The sequence below is a fragment of the Dromaius novaehollandiae genome, chromosome 1, assembly GCF_036370855.1.
Source record: "Dromaius novaehollandiae isolate bDroNov1 chromosome 1, bDroNov1.hap1, whole genome shotgun sequence".
In the NCBI taxonomy this organism is placed as follows: domain Eukaryota; kingdom Metazoa; phylum Chordata; class Aves; order Casuariiformes; family Dromaiidae; genus Dromaius; species Dromaius novaehollandiae.
In genome coordinates this window covers 15962642-15980654 of record NC_088098.1, presented here as the reverse complement: position 1 = coordinate 15980654, position 18013 = coordinate 15962642, and positions in this window count along the sequence as shown.

Here is an 18013-nt window from a genome sequence, read left to right as displayed (position 1 = left end):
ACGGAAGTGTCATTGGAGTTACAGATGGATTCAGAGCTAACACTGAAAAAAAGGTATTCAAATAACATGACTAAGTGCTCATTGAGAAGCAAAATACGGGTCAGGAATGAGCCAAGGAGTACAGGAAGTTGTCGGTGGTCAGTTTCAATCTAGGCGAGACAAGAGGAAGCATCAGAATCTGAACCTGGAAAAAGAGGTTGCACAGAACAGGTCAATAGACAGACAGGTCAATAGACATCCAAGTACAAGCAAGGAGAGAGCTGGCCTGCCTTAAAGAAGATATGTGGGAAATGTAAAGTGGAGGTAGTCTAGTAGACTGGAATACTGATAGGGGTAATTCTCAGGACAGACAACTGGAGAATAAAGATTTAGGAACTGAATGCATGAAGAGAAGACACTTGATATATAGCTGCAGGTAAAACGACAATTGTAAGGAAAGACACTTCATATCTCAGAAAACAGAGAGAGGCCTACTGTAACAAATAAAGTTAGAGCCTATACAAGCTATAAATACAAGCTCCAAGAGTGAATAACTACTCAAAAAAAAAAAGAAAAAAAAAACTGAAGAAGAAGAAATCAATCGGATGACCCAAGGCATAGATTACAGCAGGCCTTGTGAGGAATTATTCTGGGTAAACATGTAACCAGATTAAATAGAATTAGCTTTTCCCAAAGGATGGCACTAAGCAGTCACCCTGAACAGCACACAGATTCTGGATCATCCACCTGAGGGTTGTAGCTATAACCACATACAATATAAGGACCTTAACTTTGGGTTTTGGATTCCAGTATAGGAAGCAGACACATAAAAGACATTTTTTGTCCAGCTTGTAAGCATCTAAATCTTTTCATAATATCCTATTGGATGTACCAATAACTTAGGCAAGAATGTATGTTGATCTGCAGAAAACAGCCATGAAGAACCTTGCTCTAGAGATAGAGGACCATGTGAACACAAGGAAAGACATATATGGTGTATAGGAGAATGCGGAAGAATGTCGAGGAGATAGGCGATGGAAGCTAGACAGACTGTGCCGTGGGAAAAGGAGCATCAACAGGGCATGTTGACCCATAGACACATGGCTAAGCCTGTGCCAGTGTGGTGCTACACCTGGGCTTTGAATAGAGATTAGCAATGAACTCAAAATGCTTACTGCGCGTATGTATAGTACATAAAAACCTCATATAGTGGCCCCCCCCCAGCATTCATCGCCATGGAGCGATGCTCGGCAGTGCCAGGGACTCTCCCACTCTATTATTGCCTCAATTAGGAAACCGCTGGGGAACCCCTGCTCAGACACAGAGGTAATAAATGCTGAACACAGACCATAGAGTGCCTTGTGTTTGTTCATCTGTCCCTGCCGGGAGTCCAGGCATTGCCCCCGCCTCACCCTTACACTTGGCGTAGTTGGCAGGATACACAAATGACAATGCCGTGGCCAAGGAGAACGAAGCAAGAGGGCGAGAGCCAAGGAGGGACTGCTCACCTGCAGCTGCCAGGATGGCCCCAGACTGAGTTGTGGGAGCTTGTAGCTGCATTACTTGGCACTCTGGCAGTCCCTGAGGACTGACCAGAGTTGGCACCGAGGGAAAATGTTACCCCAGAGACAGCTGAATCTGCTTTATGGGCTATGCCCTTCCACATCGCTTCGGAAGCAGCTTGGAAGCTAGCTGAACCATTAGGGCAGGCACCGTTGACAGGCATTTGAGCCTTAGATAATGAGGTATCGTCATTGCAGCAACAAGTAAAGGATCTGGAGAAGGAGTCTGGAGATTTGCACAATAAGAAGGCAGCAGCACAGGAGTTTATTACGACCCAAACTGAAAAGAGTCAGGAATACCATAGGGTAGAGCGATTAGCTTTACGAGTGGCCAATGAACGCCATGCATGCTATGGTAAAGCCCCAGTTACAGTTGCCCAGGTGAGAGCAATAATAAGTAGACCCTCCTGGGACCCCGAGGAGTGGGATGGTAATATTTGGAGTACTTCATCTTTCTCAGAGATTGAATTTGGATTAGGAGGAGAACCAGCTACTCCCCAGGTCTGACCTCCTGTGCAATTGAAGGGGGAGAGGCAAGTAGATGGGAATACAGTGGAGCAATCTAGGATGTATACCCAGAAGGGATTGCGTGAATTTTTAACTAGTTTCCAGCAGCAGCCTGGGGAGTCTTTGCTAGCCTGGTTAGTGAGAGCATGGGATGCAGGTGCTGGATCGCTTATTCTCTTAAGAGAGGAGCTGCATTTAATGAGTCCCTTATCAGCTGATGCTCAAGTACAATATTATCTTACCCATCTAACTTCTGCACAGGATGGGGCAGGAAATGTTATTGTAGCTCCAACTTTATGTCAATGATTATGCGCTGCTGTGGTAGGTGCTTACCCATCTGAAGCTGAATTAGCCGCTACAGTGGGAGTGTGGCGTACTTTGGAGGAAGGGATCGAGGTGTTGCGGCAGCTAGGGGTAGCAATTGGATTAGCAGATGGAGATGGAGTGGATGGTGTGGAAATAACACGGCAGATGAAAACCCAATTGTTAAGGGGGGCTTCAAGTGCCTTAAAGCCATTACTGTTTGGCACAGTAATGCCTACAACTAGGACAGTGGGGGCTTTAGTAAACAATATAAGGGATTTGGCACTTGTCGGTGAACCAGATACTAAGCAAGTGATAGCAGTTTGGAATTCCAAGGCGAGAAAATTGGCAGGGACTACTAAATCCAGTGGAAAGCTAACGAGGCAACAGATGTGGACTGATTTGCTGCAGGCAGGGGTATTACATGATGAGATAAATGGTCTTTCTACTGCTGAATTATTCAAGTGGTGGCAGCGGTTACCTGCTAATCAGCAGTATCTAACATAGCCTACCATCCCACCCGCTCCAGCCACAGCATGGAAATTGCCAGCCAAAAGACAACAAGGGGGAGACGGTCCCCTACAATACGAGCGTCCGTCAAGGCTTACCATCAGGGGGACCAATATCCATATGTAGCACTGCAAATTCGCTGGTGCTCCGGAGGAGAAATTGCTGTGCTTGCTTTGGTAGATACTGGGGCAGAAGCTACCATACTACACAGTGCAGTAGCTCTGGAGAAGGCCGCTACCCATATATGTGGTCTGAGAGGATCGGCCACCCCAGCAGTACAGGCTGTAGTTACATTAACAATTGGCATAAACACCCATTTTCTACCCTGGTTTTATTAGCACTGATTCATGAGTACCTCTTTGGGATTGATGTGTTACTGGGCAGAGATATTCAGACCTTGCAAGGATGGTTCTCTTTTGAAAAAAGTCCTGCTTCACTGCAGTTGCGATCCATTACCTTGATTAGACAGTATCCAGAATGTGACCCAGTGGATTTGCCAGTTCCCCCCACTGTGGTGCAAGTGAAGCAATATAAAATTCCTGGTGGGGAAAAGGAGATTTGGGAAAATATACACACTTTATTGCCTACTGAAATAATACACCCTGCCCTATCGGCTTTCAATGATCCTATTTGGCCTGTTCGGAAGCCCAATGGTTCATGGCATATGACTGTGGATTATAGGGAGCTAAATAAAATTATCCCACCATTAGCGGCTGTAGTACCTGACATGATAACTCTGCTAGAAGGAGTAGGGAAACATCTGCAGGAATGGAAATCTGTCACTGATTTGGCGAATGCATTCTTCTCCATTGCTGTGTCCCCACAATCACAAGATCAATTTGCATTTACATGGGATAATAAGCAATATACTCTTCAAGTCCTTCCTCAGGGCTATAAACAAAGCCTCACCATTTGCCACCAGATGATCTCAGCTGAACTCCCTTCCGCCCTGACAGAGTGTACAATCCATCATTATATTGATGATATTTTGATAATGGGACCTTCCAAATAATGAGTATGTTCAGTAATTCTTAGGGATAGTCTGGAGGGGGCAGACAAATCCATCCCTGAGAAAGTGTGCAATACTATTCAGCAGTACCCTATTCCCACTGCTGTAAAACAACTACAAGCTTTTGGGGTCCTTTGGGGGTTCTAGAGGACCTTCATACCTCAGTTGGCATATTTAATGTGGCTGCTACAGCGTTTGACCAAAAAAAGTAGGCAGTGGCAATGGACTAAAGAACGGCAGCAAGCCTTTGACCTGTGCAAGGAGGAGGTGGTCCAACATTCCCACCTAGTCACTCCGTGTGAGGGACAACCTTTTGAGCTGGAGGTAACGGTTATGGGGGATACGATGTCTTGGGGCAGCAATGTACCCTTGCAAGGTGGGATCCTATATGCTTCTGGTCCCGTTCCCTGCAGGGGGGCACAGCAAATTACACACCTCTGCAAAAACAGCTTTTGGCTGTGGTGTGGGCTTTGCAGGAGGCCGAGTGAGTTACAGGACGTGGCGCAGTGACTGTACACACCCCAGCCCCATTCAGGCATGGGTGACGGATGATACAGTTGGGGCCCCCGTGGGGGTGGCCCAAGCTGCAGCTCAGTGGAAATGGAAACACTATTTACAAGCCTGGTTTAAGCAGGGGAGAGAAAGGACATGAGTACCCCACATGCAGCCTCACTAGGGGAAGCACATTTTGAGCACATGCCTCTACTGTCTGAGCCTGAGGGGCTGCCCCCGCTTGCTCTCCCAGTAGAGCCATCACCTGTCCACGAGGCCCCTTCTTTTGAGACGTTATCTCCTGAGCAATGAGAGTGGGCCTGGTTTTCTGATGGCAATGCAGTGTATTCCTGGGCAGGAGAGCGAGTGTGACGCTCTGTAGCATATAACCCTGTCACGGATACCATCTGTTTTGCCTCAGGAACGGGATACTCACGTCAGTGGGCCGAATTAAAGGCCGCAGCTATAGCTCTTGATGAGGGAGACACACGCTACCGCTATACAGATAGCTGGGTAGTATACGAGGGTCTGCAAACTTAGTTGCCAGCATGGGCCACCGCACAGTGGAAGATACATGATAAGGAACTCTGGTGGACCCGCTTGTGGGGAAGGGTTTGGGACATCACTGTGCAAACTAAAGCTGTGTCTGTGCGACATGTTGATGCCCATCAGAAACAGGAGACTCTCGAAACTCAACATAATACAGCAGTCAACCAGATGGCCACTCCCTCAGAGTTAAAGCAAGTTTGGCAAACGTGTGAACAATCAGGGCATCGTGGCCCCATCACAGCTCAGTCTTGGGATCTATCATGAGGCCATCCCATGTTAGCACTACATTGGTACATGTACACAGACAGCACGTGCTAACTGTCCCCTTTGTATGAAGATAACAAAGGTGCCTTTCACCAGCACATATGGTCGCATCAAGCGAGGTGAACAACCCTTTGCAACCTAGCAAGTAGACTGTGTAGACCCCTTGCTCCCCCCTCACAGGGACAAAAGTATATACTAACTGCTGCAGACACTTACACAGACCTTAAGTATGCATACCCTACCTCCCATGCGAATCTGTCCTCTACCGTATGGGGCTTAGAGCAACTCATGTATACTTACGGTATACCAAAAGATATGCAGAGTGACCAAGGTGCCCACTTTGCAGGCCATGTAGTACTGGAATGGGCAAAGGACTTGGGGATCACCTGGGTCTTGCCTATACCGTACCACCCTCAAGCTGGTGGATTAATAGAGAGAATGAATGGCCTGCTAAAAGAACAAATTTGAAAGCTTGCCACCATGCAAACGTTAAGGGGGTGGGCGAGCATGCTCCCACAAGTGCTGTTTATGCTTAACAATAGGCATGTGGGAATGCTTACTCCCTATGAGCGAGTAGGAGCCAAACCGACCCCAGCAATCCCTGCTTAGAAATCTGTAATGGAAGGGGGGATTGCTTTCCGCATACTCGCCTCCACAGAGGTAGAATTCTGTACATCTGAGCAACTTATGATTACTGAACAAAGAGTTATAAGCTTACATTTAAGACTTGACTGCCCTTCACAGTGTGTATGACTGTTTACACCATTAATAACCGTTCAAATAACCCCACTCTTATTGACCTTTTCTCAAGATTTGTCTTTCCAGATATTCATATCCATGCCGGTGAATGTCCCACGGGGAGCACCAATACTGTGAGGAATTCTGATCCACAGTGCCAGAGTGCCTCAAGTTCAGCAAACACCCTCAATGCACGCTTTAGCCAGTGTGTGTATACTAACTCCTCAAAAGGAAAAATGGCCTGGCACTGTTTTAGCAGATGGTCCAGGAGCCACTGCTGTAGTTCTTCCTGAAGGAGGTACCATGCCTTTCTATCTTCCCATCAACAGGTTATCACTCCGGCATGTGTAAATTGCTGTTGGATTGTTGCCTCTTGCTGATCATGACAGATACCATTGATCTACAAGACCATCCAGCTTCCCATATAAATACTTGGATTTGGCTCATACAAAGATCAGCTAACCTCTCTGCTTTCTGCATTGCAGGAGGATGACCAGTGGTTGATGTCTTAACTACATGTTAAACAGGTGTACCAGCTCCACTCGCACTATTGCAGAGCTATACTTTCCTAAAAAAAATGTCCTATTTCTGTTACTTCCATGAATTTATACGATTTGGGTGTTGTTTCCCAAAAGCTGATACCTTGGACTTACTCTTTTTATATAGTTAACATATCTAAAGCAGTTATTTGCTTTCGCTTTGTAAATGCTACCTTTGTTTTGCGGAATGTAACCAATACGCAATTAATTTGTAATGACACTATGAATATTACCTATGTGTCTGCTCACCTTATACTACCGATAGGATGGTTCCTTCTGAATGGCTCTACAGCATATACTTATGTGCTGGCCAATGCCACAGGTGGCCCATGCACTGTAGGTCATGTTCCTTTAATCATTTTTCCCTTTATGACAGAGCGGTGAAGGATCCTGCGACGTATCCTAGATGCCACTTGTAACCCCCATATAAGTTTATTTTCACATGCAGAAGCCATAGGCCTATTGTTAAGCCTAGCTGGGATCCCAAGGGAGGTGGCACATAATTGTAAACAGTTAGAGCATCTTGCCTGTGCTTTAGCTCAAGAGTTAAGTTGGACATCTAGAGCCATTGTCTCTTTAAATAAAGAGTTGGGAACAGTAAGGCAAGGAACACCGCAAAACCATCTCATGATCGACTGTCTCCTACTGCGATATAACCACAGATGTCATGACTTTGCCAGGATGTGCTGTTTCACCATCACTGATGAACTGGCATCTATCAAGAATGATATCAGCCACTTACCAGACGTTATCCAACATATCTGGCAGAATGATGGAGATGCCTGGCTGGCTAACTGGTTTGGCTGGCTGCCTATCAGGACAGCTGGGCCGCCTCATACAAGGAGAACTCATTTATCTTTTGCTTTGTATTATCTTATGTTTTGATTTCATTACTTCGTAAACTCCCTTGCCGTCATACCCCATGCACTTCTGAAGATTGGGACAGCCTGTAATGAGCTTCCCATTGTGGCGGGGGAGTGTATGGGAAAATGCAGAAAAATGTTGAGGTGATGGAAGCTAGCCAGACTGTAGCATCAACAGGACATGTTGACCCATAGACACATGGCTGAGCCTGTTCCAGTGTAGCACTACACCTGGGCTTTGAATAGAGGTTAGCTCAATATGCTTACTGGGCATGTGTATAGTACATAAAAACCTCATATAGTGCCCCCCCCCCGCCCCTGCTGCCTTCCTCGCCACGGACTGACGCTCAGCTGTGCCAAGGACTCTTCTGCTCCATTATTGCCTCGATTGGGAAATCGCTGGGGAACCCCTGCTCAGACACAGAGGTAATAAACGCTCAATGTCGACCATAGTGTGCCTTGTGTTTGTGTACCTGTCCCTGCCGGGATTCCAGGTGTTGCCCCTGCCTTACCCTTACATACGGTATCTGCAAACTATCTCCCAGGCCATGGGTTGGCTTTCCTGGTTGAAAGAAGTATGCAGAAAAAGGACAATTTTGATAGCCAAATCTCAATATTTCTTAGTCAAAATATTTATTTCCTGCTTCGGACAGAGATTCCCAAATGCTTTTTGCAGCACATCATAAGTTACAAAATGTGTTACAAATACAATCACTGAGAGGCATTGTTATTCAAATAGTATTGGAGGCCCTCAAAACAACTTTAAATAAGGTGGCAAGTGAGAAGCTGACCTTGCAACAAAATGTGTTATTTGCCTTGAAAATAATATTGTGATAAGAGGAGACTTCTGAAGACCACTGCAAGTAGACTGGAATGTGAAGTGATGGCCAACTGCCTGGGATCAACTTGGTGTAGTTCTCACAGAGTGAAAGAAATTGGCCGTATATAACACCTAAAAGCTTATAAAGTGTGACTGAGAACTAGGAGAGTGGAGAGAAGAAAACAATGGAAAAGAAGGTCCTGACCTAATATTGTCACAGAAGAGCACCAGCAGCTGCTGAGAAACAAAACCGGAGCCTGGATTTCCTCACAGCAATGCAAAGGATCTGATAAATCTCACTTAATCATTATTCACTCTCACTGCAGGCATTCCTTTGGCCACCTCTGCCTTGAAGCAACTGGTAAGTGGACTAAAAGTGATCTTTCAATAGGCCTGCTCAGCCTGCCCAGCGGGTGACTTGCAATGGCCCTCGGCTGGTGCACAATGTTGTATGCCTTCCCAATTTTTGTGCGTCACTGGAATGGTAGAAAGAACAAAAATAACAGCAAAACAGAATGTAGATATGTGAAGATTTCTTTTTAGGCTCATAGAGGTACTCAGATACAGCAATTGTTTCAGTGCAAAGTTTTTTTCTGAGCAGTTAATAAGAGAACATTATATTAGAATTGCCTTATAATGAAAGCAAAAAGCAAAATTCTCCAGTCTGAATTGGAGAAAACTCTATTGTCTAATAAAGATGGCAAGAAAAAATAATGTGATACTTTAATGTAATTTAAATATTAAAGGCCTCTCCTTTAGTGGATTAAAAGCAGGCAGATATAAGGATGAGAAAGTGTGTGCGGTCTCCTGACTTTGATAAAGGATCGAAAGAGTCACTGGCACCAAAAAAGGAATATATTAGAATAAAGAAACAGGCTTGTCCCTAAAGCAACTCTCTCTCTTTCTCTGAAAGAAAAGTTTCTGCCTAGAATGTTCTACATGACTGACCTTCTTCCAGAGAAAAGATACACATCTCTAAGGAATTAAAATGTTGTTATAAAAGGGAGTGATGAAATTGCAGGCCTATATCAGCGAGGTTTTTAATGACAAAGTCTATAAGGCTAGAAGCTATTTACACTTGACCGGAAAAAGGAGAACAGCAAACACAAGAATGCTCCTTCTTCGTTTCTCATTAGCAGCTATTATATCATAGGTCTGAAGCGTTAGAGTGGGGCTTCAAATCCTCATGCAGGAGGCTTGCAGGAAGCCTCTGCTACAGAGAAACAAGGATGTCAGCTCCGTGAGAAGGATTCCTTTTTTTTTCAGGCCTTGCTCATCAGAGCAATACAAAGCTTCCTGGCTTCTTTGCAGGGACTTTGCTGCTCTTAAAATAGCTAAGCACTGACTTCTTGCACGATTTCAGGCTTCTTTCCCTATGCCTGATAAAGCTGATATCCAGGTGAAAAAATATCCTGTGCTTCACAAGGTGTGTGTGATGTATCTGGCTTGCCTCCCTGAGCCTCAGGGTGTTGTCTCCACAGAGCGAGTAAAGTGCCTGCGGCACTGCTGCTCTGGTTTTAGAGTAGCGTTTCTGCTTTCAGCCTTACAGACTGTTGCTGGCAGCTTTTGTGTTTTCTCCCTGCTCCCAGCTGAGTTTAGTATATTGACATGCAGCTTCTGGAGAGTAGGATTTTTCATTTAAAGGTTTTTACCTATACTGTTTTTCTCTGAATATACCTGATGCTGTTTTCTAGTATGTCTGCTACAGTCTCTTCACATCCTAGTTCCCAGTACAGCATCCCTTATGGGAAGAAAAGGATGCTATGCTCAATGGGAAAGGATGTCCCCATTGAGACTGCTGGATGCAAAGAGCTCTCTAAAGTGCTCTGTGGTTCTTTTAACTGGGTGAACGCTCAGGTTTCCCAAAATGTGAATCAAGTCATTTCAGAATACGCTACCGAGTGCAGCATGTTACAGGACTGGGTGCCTGTGATCTTGGGAGTACATATGCTCGCCAAGGCAAAGAAAATGTTTTGCCTGGTGTTGTGCACATCTGAAAACATGTAAGAAGCACTTCAGTAGTAAAGTTCAGTAGCAGTTTTTATGCATGTGTGTGTGTTTGGTAGGTGGGGGATGAGGGATGTTGAGAGAAATCTCTCTTTCCTATGCAGAAATGGTATATTCTGAAGTTATCAACATTGCTAGCAGTCCTTTGAGATTCTCATGTTTTTCCTCAGTTTTTATGTCCAAATTATGACTTTTCCAGACAGACGACAGAGGCTAAAGTGTTCCCTGTTGTTTCCTTTAAAAGAAATACAGGTCCCAGGGTTCCATATGGAAGAATACCATGTTCAGAGCACATTCCTGTGGATTAAATTTCAACTATCCGCTTATTTTATGGCTGTTATAAACTCACACCCAATCGGATCTGCAAAATGGATATTTGAAATACTATTTTTGCTATTAACTGTAGATGTTAACTTAGGACACTAAGGTGTTCTACAAGATGTATGATCTCCTTTTCCTGCTTACACTAGCAGCTGTTGCATTGTAATCTGACTTCGTGTCTCCCTGGGATTCACAGTCAACCCAGCTACAGGGCACGGTGCAGCACAGGCTTCCAGCGATTGTCCTAGAGTTTGCTGATTCTTACAAAACAGAATATAAATATAACAAACATTCAGTCATTGCCATGATAAATAAGAGTTTAAAAGTATATCAGAAAGTTATTAAAAATTACAGAAATAAATTTATCTATTGCATATGAAAATGTCAGAAAATGTAAGTAAAAACCTTTGTGGATATCAAAGCTATATTTTCTTTGCCTATCTTCCTCCATCTCCTTTACTTTTTTTCAGAAATGACTTGTTTAAAATCCAGGTACCATTTTACAACAATGTACGAAGTACTAATAAATAAGTTGGTAACTGCAACAGCTGGTACAATGGAAAGAAGGAACCTGGTTTACGGAAAGAAGACATTTATAGATGATATGGTACTTCACAATGTGAACTCAAACATCTGTGGCTGTTTTTATTAAAATCTGCATCTCTGTGATTAAAGAAGGTTTCTCTGCTTCAAAAGCTGATTCTCAGACCCTAATGAAGTTAATCTATTTTATATCCTCATTATATTGCACATTTATAATTTTTGTAGTTTGTTGTAGATCAGGCGTATCTAATACACAGCAAGCAACAGAACCCTATAAGTTTTCCATTTAATGTGAATTACAGAGCTTCTTTGGACCAAAGGATAAGGTCAGACTTTTTGTTTTTCTGTTCTCATCCATTTATGTTCTTTTACTTGGTTTGGAACATTTAACTCATTACAAGTGATATACACAAAGAGGCTGCAAACATTTTGATATCTTTTCTGTCTTTCAAATAGCCAGCATCACAATATGATCAGTCTCTCAGACATAAGGAAAAGCAAATTAGTATTGAATTGTTTGGATATTTTCTCATGCAAAGATTGCAAGATTTGTCCCCTGTTCAAGTGATGTCTAAAAAAATTTCTTTAATAACTGTAATATCTAATCCTTATAAAATTCAATGGTGTATCTAGACCCTTTAAGCTTCTGACAGATCACTGGTGTTCCCTCAAGCCCAGATTTGCTGTCAGTATCAAAAACAAACATGTTTTACAGACACAGCTGGAGGACAGCCTCTGTAGACAGGCGATCCTACCGGTGATTTACTATACTGCTAATATGGCATTAGTAGGATAGCAGTTGGCATACCTTTTAGGCTGTTTGTATGAAAAGCAAGCATATCACAAAATGCAGCATACTCACAGCCAACTAGAGCTAGGCCACCAAGCCTCAAGGGTCACAGCCAATGGAGCCTTGCCAGCAATATGAAATAGATATTTAGAAATAAAAATTTCCAGTTAAAAAGCCATGCTTTGATAGCTTTCAGCTTGCTCAAAATCTTTGATATTCTTGTTCTTTCTGGTTGTCCAACAGCATAGCTTTTGAGATTTTTCACGTTAAAGGAAAAAAATAATAATAGTAGTACCTGTCAGTGGGTTGTATAGTTATTTTTCTGGTTTTAGGTAAAATCTGCTGGAATAATGTGTGTGCCACATTTTAGTTAGTACTTGTGAATTCCGCTTTTTATCTGATTTGTTTTATTTTGCCTGTCATTTCAAATTTTGCTTTGTCCAACATAAATTTTTTTAAACATTAAAAAACATGTAATCTGACTTTCAGTTGAGTCTTGAAAATGACTAATAGTAATTTATCACATTAAAATTTGGAAAGGACTTTTACTGTACAAAATGGAGTAGTTACAATATGAAAAGCATATTTAATTTTATACTAGTCTTATCCAAATGAATTTAATTTTTATGATCTAAAGTGTTTCTAAATACTTTAAAAATGTAGACTTTAGTGAATCTAGAATAAAATTGCAAACACCATTTTTTTTGTCTGTACAAATGTAGACTAATCTGATTTTGAAACTGCAGTGATGAACTGGTAATGTTGACAGCTTGAAAGGAGAATAGTACTTTAAAGTATGCCTATTAAGCATATTTGGATCACGACTGCCTCAAAAGTATTTGTGAAATAACGTAGCTTGAAGAAGAGTTGTTATAGCATCCATTCGCTTGGCTTCATACTTTTCCAGAAACCACCTACAAATTAAAGGAAATGAAAATGCAAACATTAAAACTGACTCTCTGGATTGCACACATCTATTTTAAGACACATAAGTAGAGAATTAAATACCAGACCATTTTATTCCACAGAGTTAATCTCCACTTCTATTATAATCTTTGTCACAAGATGAATTAATTTTATATAATTTTCTTTCCTCATTACACTTTTTGACATGAATATAGTCATATGTGCTTTTCCAAATGAGCAGATACTTTCAGAACTCAGAATAACTCTGCCTCTGATGCTCATACACAGTAACTCCAGATCATGTTAAAGGAATTACAATTGTATCTGAATCACCATGCTGCTGAGCTGTTATTTTTATGTGTCTACAGAACACATCAGAGGTTTCCTTTCCATTTCAGCGGTTTGCACTGCTCCAGTTCTGACACTAAGATATAGCTGAATGTTAGCTTTTGATGACTGTACACTCTTTCTGACATTTTCATTATGTTCCAGTACCTGGCCGTTGTCTGATCCTGAAATTAGATTTATCCCCAAGAACCAATTTCATGAATTGACTATTTCAAGTAGGCCAGATGGATTTATACATTTTCTGTGTTCCAACAAAACAGCACCATATACTCATTTTGCTATTGTTACTGTTGTGTCACTGTTTTGTATTCTCCATCATTGCAATGTCACAGTGCTGGTATTGTTATTTCTTTTGGTAATAAGGAGCTGGCCAAAATTCAAGCCAAATCAATTGGATTCATTTATGGGAGAAAATGGTGCTGAAGCCCACTGGTTTTTCATTTGTTTGCTTGCTTTCTTGCTTTCTTGTTTTATTTTTGTGATTGATGTGGTAATCCTAATCCTATATATTTAAACATCATGTACAAAGTCTTGCTACTCTGAATGCAGCAGGAATCAAAAAGAAGGGAACTGTTGCTATTACTAGAGAGGACAGAGAGGACCTTGCATCACATGCATTTTGATCAGTATGTGTTTTAGGAAGCCGCTACTATAGCTGATGCAATCTGATTCTACACATGAGCATAATTTTTGCTTACTGGTTTTATCCTAAAAGCAGTTTACTTCAGGTGGATAAAACCAGCTTTTAAAGCCATGGCCTGTTCCCAAATCAGCTGTTAAAATCTGACTTTAGTAACCTTTAGTCCCCAAGGTTGTTGCCAGTTCCTCAAGAAACTTCACCTTTCCCTCCCTATTCACTCAGACTCAGCAGTAGAAATTCTCACTTTCCAAACTGCCTGGATCTCATTGTTTGCCCTGGTTACATCTGACTCAATTTCCTGCTCGTTGCACCAGTCCCTAAAGTTGACTGATAGTTCTTAGTTGCAAAAATATCTGTTTCTTTCACTTAAAACATGAACATTGGGGATTTCAGCCACATGCTGCAATATGTCTAGATCTCATTCTTCTGATAAAGGGGTATCCATCGTTAACATGGGAACAATACCCTAAACCATACCCTTAACAAGTTACCCAAGACAATAACAAAATAAGTAATTAAATGAATCACAGATGACACAGTCTTTATTATTGACATATTTCCATAGTGTCAACCCAAAACACTGTCTCTTTCACTTTCCTCCATATTACACCCAATGTTGAAGGTGAGTTTTTCCCTACTCACTTTCTTTTCAGCTATCCAGAAAGAACTTCCTTTAAAGTGATCCTGAAGAACATTTAGTGTATTTCTGTGTGAGCAGCTGTCCAATAAAAATACTACCTTGAAGAAAATACTAATTATGGTTACAACTTTTTTAAATCTCATTTTCTATTCCCATATTCTGTTGAATGTTCAGGGAAATGTCAGCTCTTACAAGAAAACAGCAAAAGATGGTATTAGTGCCTTGATGTGACACTGAGGGATTCTTTCAGTATTTCCAGCAGGAGTGGTTTTTTCGGTGTGACCACCATATACCTGCATTTTACCCAGTATAAATATTCTCTAGTGTCAGCTAAGCTTTTTGCTGATGTTATATGGAGAATAGTTTTACAGTAACAACAGTTCTAGAATCTTTTAAATGCAGCTGGTTTATCCCCATGCTATCACACCTTGGTTTTCCCCTATTTCTTATACAGTATTTCCCATCTGCACTCCAAGATTTGCCACAGTGTTTACTGTAACTAGAGAAGGTTTCACAGCTTCATCAATATATACAAATTGAACAGTTTCTCAGAAGACTCTGCCTTACAGAGATCCATGCATCTGTCAAGTTCCTAATTTCCTAGAAGCTCAAACCTAGTTCCACAAGAGTACAAACAGGAAACTGCCCCTCATTGATATGCCATATGGGTTGAGACTTAAATGAAGTCAACAGAAAATAACCTGAACCTGAAGCTGATGATGTTCACCATTTCTATACTGCTCACTCCTGTTGTCATTAAAAAAAAAGAAAAAAGAAAAGAAAAAGAAAAATCACTCAAGCATTACACAGAAGGGCATAACATAGCATTGCTCTTATATAACCTTTTGTCTGATCCTCCCTCTGTCATAAATCCATAGTAATTAAAGACAAAAATGTCTAAGAGGCAAATCACACTTACTGAAGCTTGAGATTCAGGTGGGCACTTGCAATCCCCAGTTCGGCATTTGCTTCCAAAATCTTGGCTTTGCGTGTACTGTATTTTCCTACTGTCTGCATGTGTTGTTTTTCATAATTGTTTTATTCTTTAGCTAGAAGATGAATACTGACATGATGGACTCTGCAATAAACTTTTTGACAGGTGTTGAATTGTAACCAAATTCTTGACAGTAAAACCAAACTCTATGGTACTGTATACAAATCTGGACTAAGCAACGGTGTAATTCATCTTTGGTAACTTGTGGGTCCTTTACATCAATGGGCTATAATATCCATTCTTAGCTATAAAAATAGGAAACCCATCATAAGCCCTTAAAGGAATTACTTTAATACTTTGGAAGTATTGACTTCTGAAGTTGTTAAGGATTTGAGGAACATTTCCTTAGGGGATAATTTTAGTGAAAGGCCAGAAACATTCGAACATGGTTCAGAGAGCAATGCCTCCACACACTTAAGTTGCTTCTCTCATTCTGATTATTTATGGAAGAAGTGTTTGTTTCCTTAAACTATTCATGGCTAATAGAAATTGCATGCAATTCCCAACTGCTTGAATAGAAACAAATGTTTCTGATCTTTTCCCCCCTCTATATAGCCAATGCAAATAATTTAAAATAATGAATTAAAGTGGCATTCCTGTGAAATCACACACTATGACATTCATATGAATATGAAATTATTTTTACTCAAATATCACAAAAGATGCTAACAAGTATTTATGGTAGGAACAGTAAATGTAATGAAATCCAATTAAAAAAAATGAGTTAACCACAACAGGATGACAACATAACACACGGAAGAGACAATCTGGGGAAAATAAAAGAAAGTAGAGAAGTTTGTAGTAATTGGTCGAAAAATCAAATCTGCTGTTCCTTTGAGAGCTTTCAAACTGAGAAATATGTTAAAGTATTATTGCTATTTATTTAAGCAAAGCAATGCATCAAATAAAATCAAATTCTGACTTGAGAACAGAAAGCCTATTGAATCAAAGGTCATCTTATTATTATATTTTAATTAGTATTATCATGCAAAAAACAAAAACTGTAATTCAGTAATGCACATAATGAAATGCACAAAGAAAGTTCTGCCTAAAATGTACCATCCTTAGATTATGTTATTCCCATTATATTTCAGTTTATGAATGAGATATACAATATTAGCACACTAAGAAAAGTGTCCTCTCAATTTCCTATCTCAGAAAGAAAGCATACTCAAAATATTGTTTTCCAGTTATCATAAGTAAAATAATTAATTGCCTTGAAAGTGACTTTGGGGATCTTTCCATGAAAGTTTAGTTCTTGGGTAGATGCGGATATTCATGAAATTCTAATTCGCATCCATTTAACTAATACTTTTACACTTCTTATTTCTAAGCTACATAACAATTTTCATATAAAGGGAGGTTTTGTGGAAAGTGGAAAATCAAAGCCAAAGTGATGGGGGGTGGGGAGGGGGAATCTTGTATAAGAACACTCCCTTTCACTGACATGATAATATATTTTTTCTGTTTTGTAGAATAACATTTCTAAGGATGCTCTCAGTTTGTAGCCTAATGTTTCTCTGTGCAGGCATATATCTGAGAGTGGCAGCAAGGTTTCTGTTATTTTAGCAGTTTATGTGATGCAGCAAAGGGACAAGGTAGCAATTTGCTGCAACATGATGAAACAGTGCATCAGCAGGGAGCATCCCAGTGATCTGAAATGTATAGCTCACTTTGAGGTGTATCACAGATTCCTATTGTACGTTGCAGCTTTGCTGAGACACGCTTAATTGTCTGCATTTTAGTTATCTTTGTGCAGCAATGGGTGCTTCTTGCCATGTTCACAATGCTAATTAATAAAGGATGATCATATGGAATCCAGGGCTGCTGCTGCTTTTGCAAATTTAACTTGATTCCACTAGAATCACTGAATGCAAACTAACCCGCCGAGAGAATCAGTTCTGTCCAATGTTGCTGTTAGCATTACCATTTAAATTTTCAAAATCTAAAAGTGAACTGGAAGAAGTTATCCATGAAAGAATACTTGAAGAATTGTTTTATTCCTAGTGGAAGTCATAAATCAACATAAATAAAGTATGATTTGTTTCCATGTTTTTTTGTTGGAAATATGAGATCAGTCCCCGAAGAGGTGTAAATAAATACAGCTGTATGGACTTGAGTGCTGCTCCACTAAGGGAACCGCATAAGGATCTGATGTATCTTTTTTTTCCCTTCTTTTTTTAAATCTGGTGAGGTGTCAAACAGGTGGTGTGCTCATATTCATCAACAAGCAAAGCATACCCTACACAGTTCAGAGTAGGTGATAACCTCTGGCATTACAATCAGGCATGGTACATGCAAAGTACAAAATTAAGTTTAAGTACACAAGCATGTGATTGGGAGAGACCAATTGGTGATATTGCTGAAGGTAGTCCCAAACTGTCTTTCACAGGTACGTATTTCCACTACGGCTCATTAGTCTCAGTTAAAGCTCAGGTGATATTATATCCAGCATCCCATTACAGAGACACAAAGGGTCACTGTGTTCCGACAGGAAAGATTCTTGCCCTAGGTGTATGGATGGACCTAAGATGTCACTATTCAGTTCCATATGACCCCGTATATGTATTAACATTTACTTCCAACAGTACACATTTACATAGAAGTAAATAATAAGAAAACTATTTTCTCAGGCCATCCTTCCAAACAGCAACTCCACATAAGCATGATCATGAGTATTTATATCTGG